Consider the following 4,946-nt stretch of genomic DNA (forward strand, 5'->3'; position numbering starts at 1 on the left):
CTCCAGATGTTAGGCTGTGTGTGAAAAGAGAAAAGTGAGATAAAGCAGACACACACACATACAAAAAGGAAACAAGTAACCTAAAGGAAAAAAAGAGGCAAACTCGTATAGTATCGCACCGTACAGGGTGGGGTCTTGAGGAATTTGCCATGCTCTCGCCTCACAGGAATCAGTGACGATGTATAGCCTACGCGTTGTGTCATGGCCAAATCCATGTTTTACATCCAACTACCCAAATTACAATTTTTGATCTTGGCCATCTCTCGTATAGCACAATACGATACAGTACAGAATCTCCTGTTGCTCCTGTTATTCGTATTTTAAACAGACCTAGGCTACATATCTCCGTGTATTAGGCTTTATCTTAAAGTGACAGTTCACTCAACAACAACAAAAAATCTCAAATCTGTCCTTTACTAACACTCGTGTTTTTACAAACCTGTATAAATTTCTATCTTCTGTAAAAAAAAAAAAAAAAAACTAAAAAAGAGAAAATGTGAGGCGGAATAGGAGGGCCATTCTCCATTCACTTTGATTGGATCTTTTTTATATTCAGTGAAAGTGAATGGGGACTACGGCTGTGTAATATCGCTTTCTATACAAGCCATGCAGGTTTAAAACATCATGAAGGTGGGTAAATGATGACTAAATATTCATTTTAGGTTAATTATCTCTTTAAGGCCTATTCCTTGTCGTCTTACGAAATTTGAAAAGGAGCATAAATATAGGCTAATGCAACTAAGAAAAACAAGCAAGCAAACTAGAAAAAAATACGTCAGGCGATACGAGTTTAATATACTGTAAATGAAAAGTGTAACGCCCAATGTTATATCAGCTGCCCGTGTTAATACAGTGTGCATTCTCAGCGCTTCCGTCTGACATATTTCAATTTACTGGATTTAACAAATAGCGTCAACTCGATATTGGTGCGATATTGAGTTTTTCGACAAACACCTTTGAGCGAAAACTTCTGAATGAGGAATGTCCAACGCCTACTTACGTTACTTCAGTGGTAGAAATTTCGATTTCTCTCGTCGATCGATTCGTATGTCACGCTGGTAAGCGGTTCGACTCCCAGATACCACATACAATTGGCGTAACATCCCTTATTTTCGCAATGGCTTTTTTCCTCATACTGCCTACATACTACCGTCTACTAGCGGACGGCTCACGCCCTGTACGGCTCAACTCTGAACCGAGCGCCCTAGCGATCTATTCCAATGGAATGTAACAGATTCCATTCGTTCTGAAGTGGGTTCACACACTTCCGAAAAGTTAGAACTAATGTTGGAACGGTCATCGAACGACTCGACTCCGTTGTGTAACCGAACGCTTCCTGGATTTAACGCACGCGTATCAAATCCTCGCGAAAAACCGTTAAAACCCTTACGATTCGATTCAGTCGCAGTTCTGGCGCACAAGGCAGCGCACATACGACATTTAAAAGCGGTTGGCTCATTGGAAACTCAAGTTCGATTCTGACCTCGGTCATGTCCCGATCCCATTTCTTGCACTACTCTAAATATCGAAGAATTTAATATAAGCTCTGCTGCAATTGAGGTAATTCGTCCTTTTGCTGAAAGCCACACCTTAACCTCAAATCACTCCTGACATCAAAGAGCTAAAGCGCGACTCAGCTAAAATATCTAATCCTAACCTGCTCAAGACAACTCAACAGAGTGTTACAGAAATCATTAACAACATAATCACTCAACTTCAACACGACACCATTAGTCTTACGTCCTAAATTTCACAATTTAGCCCACATATCGCTGCGTCTTGAGTCTCCGCTTCAACTCCCCTCATACCGGCTTCTCCTCCCGATCAGCTGGCAGCGCAGTGACGCCAAGAGCAACAGCTGACCAATCAAACACTAACGTCAAAGAACAGAAGGAACGCCCACTTATGACCGACCATGAATGTCAGGCCTGCACACCAATGCCATGCTCTTGAGTCTATGGAAGTCAGACGGGTGTAAAGCACACTGTCCAATGACGCGATCTCTCTCCGACTGGCGTTTCACGACTCTTCTAAAGAGCAAATGACTGAGCACCTCTGTGAGAAGGACTGGATAACTGTTTTCAGACTCCTATTAAATCTTACTTCACTTTGATACAATTCAGACCCGTGCTTAATGTCTTTCAAATTTCCACAGACGCTTGTTTTTGAGACATAACTCAAGCTGTGACCAAATGCTTTTTAGTAGGTCTATATTAATGTCCACATAATTTTCTGTCTTGTTAAAGCCACACTCCGTAATTTTTCCTCATTAAAAGGGTTTTACAATAAAAATATCTTTAAAAAGATGTACATTCACATATGAAGCCTTATCTGTAGCTTTATAAAAGCTGTTTTAGTTTACAAGGAGGGTCTGCTTCTGGTGGCTGCCATGTTGAGGTCACATGACTAGCGAATGTCCCCTTTATTTCTCCCTATTATCGGATATTTGTGGAATTATTTAACATGGCTCAATGCCAATTTCTACAATGGTATTAATAAATAGAATTAATCCGAATGAATTCAAGTTACACCGAACTGATGACAGGAGTCAGGTGAAAAACTCAGTAAGGAAAAATGCTGCATTTCGTTTTCTATAAAAATGATTCCTGAGGTTTCTGGTGAAATTTAAAGCTGACTGCCATTTATGCTATTGCTCATTTTGTGGACGGAAACCTTAATTGGTGGCTTGCTGAATCTAGAGGGATTTTGAACAAAAATGCAAATTCCTGCCACTGACTGAGAGAAAACCATAGAAAAATACAGGCTTTTATTCTACAATCAGAATTTTAGACCTTGCCATCCTTTGTTTTTGGCTAAAAAAACAGGCCAAATGAAGGAAAAACAAGCAACATTGTGTTGTATGGAATTCAGGAGGAGGATAATTGGTATTATTACTTAGCGTTATTGTAGACATGGGTTTCAGAAACCCAAAACAATCATAAATAACTTCACTGTATCCTTAGTAAATAATCACAGCAAGTAAACTTAAATGCTTGCGTGTGTGTAACCCCAAAAAAATTTTGTTTCCTCATGTGCAGCAACTCAAGACTTTAAATGCCATTCCATTCATGATTCTTGTACTGCACAGTCAGGTCAAACAAATACTAATAAGTGCATGCATTTTATCATATACATCATAACTGAGGGCTTCAAGAGTGGGTCTTTTCCCGCATGACTACAGTCCAACTGCCACAGTTTCACTGTTTTATGGGCAGCGTCTCATTTCATTCCACTTTATTCCACATTCCCACACCACTAACTCTGGGATCAAGTCCGGCAGATCATTTTACTTAAAATTAATTGAACAAATTAATATATATACATACTTTAAAAAAAATTATTAACTGAACTCCGGAAGCTATAATTTTAGAGGTCACCTAGAGTTTTAGTAAAAGTAGAAAATACCTAGTGAAGTTAATGCATTCAGATCTGATTGGAGATGCTTGGTTAGATATTGCGTTGGAGGTGGTGACATAAACACCTTGACACAGCGGTTTCCTGTCCTGTTCCCACATGGTTAACATTTCCTGTAAATCTATTGATTATGTAAAAAAGGGTTAGCAGCTTTGAGAGAAAGGTCATTACAACACAGTCACAATATTCCAAATATAAATGTCATACAAATTTGCTTTATCTCCACAAGTGCTATCTCTGAGACATCCTACATCCTGTTACTTAAGAGACTGCAGACATTAAGTATATCTGGTGTAAGTCCTGGAGGGCACTTTCTCTGCTTGATCCTGATTAGGTCAAATACACTAATGCGAGCTCCGGCCCACTGTCTGGGCGTGTTCCTATCTATTAGACACATCACAGTGTTAAGGGACTTAAAACAAACCTCTTCAATTTAGTTATTACCGGTAAATGTCACCTAGTTTGTCCCCATGTGACAACATAAACGCAATTTGGGAACATGTTCTGTTAGGTTTATGGTTAATGTTGCATTAATATACCTGGTGCACAGAACCGGTCTCTCCTAGGGCACATTAATCCAGCTCTTAAATGGATTCCAGGAATCTATCGGCCCACTCCCAGGCAAGTGCCTTCCTGCATGAGTACAGCGATACACGTCCATGATGAGAACATATTATGTAAATGATCTCCTCTTGAAGAGAATCCTGTTTCTCTCAGTGAGGCATCCTTTCTTAATATATAATATCAATTTATAAAATGCAATTTAATAATAGAAATATGGCATTACTTTTCCCTTGAAAATGTCTTATGTCTATGGTAATTGTGCATTGATCATCTTTTCAGTTCAATAACAGTAACAATTAAAACATTTTTTTTTTTTGCTTTTATCAGGTATCTTTGTAGAGCAATATTATTCCCTGTCCTGTTGTAATAGTACCCATCAGTATGCTAACACTGTACGTTTTATTTATATAAAAAAAATATTTTATAAAATATATTATAAAATTATTTATATTAAAAACATTTTAAAATATTTTTAAAGTAATAAAATTACAATAATATATATACATAATATAAAAATTAAATATGTAAAATTTTAAATTATACTAAATTAAAAGTTTAATTAAATTGATTAAAAAACTATAATACACACATTAAAACATCATGTTTTTTAAAAGGGTCATATGATGCAATTTCAAATTTTCCTTTCTCTTTGGAGAGTTACAAGCTGTTCGTGCATAGATAAGATCCCTAAAGTTGCAAAGACTAAAGTCTCAAACCCAAAGAGATATTCTTTATAAAAGTTAAGACTTGTCCACGCCCTCCTAAAACGCCTCGTTTAAACACACCCCCACATGTCTACACTGTGTGGGAAGATTTGCATAACACCACCCAAATGTTCACGCAAAGAAAGAAGGCGTAACTTTTATTCCCCCTGTAGTATTGTTGTTGCCGCCACCGCCATGTCGTGGAGACGCTGTGTGTTTCGTTGTGAAAGCGAAAATACTTTGTTTGGCCTTCCAAAAGAGGAC

This window comes from Sinocyclocheilus grahami, unplaced genomic scaffold, assembly GCF_001515645.1.
Source record: "Sinocyclocheilus grahami isolate Dianchi unplaced genomic scaffold, SAMN03320097.WGS_v1.1 scaffold72.1, whole genome shotgun sequence".
Classification (NCBI taxonomy): domain Eukaryota; kingdom Metazoa; phylum Chordata; class Actinopteri; order Cypriniformes; family Cyprinidae; genus Sinocyclocheilus; species Sinocyclocheilus grahami.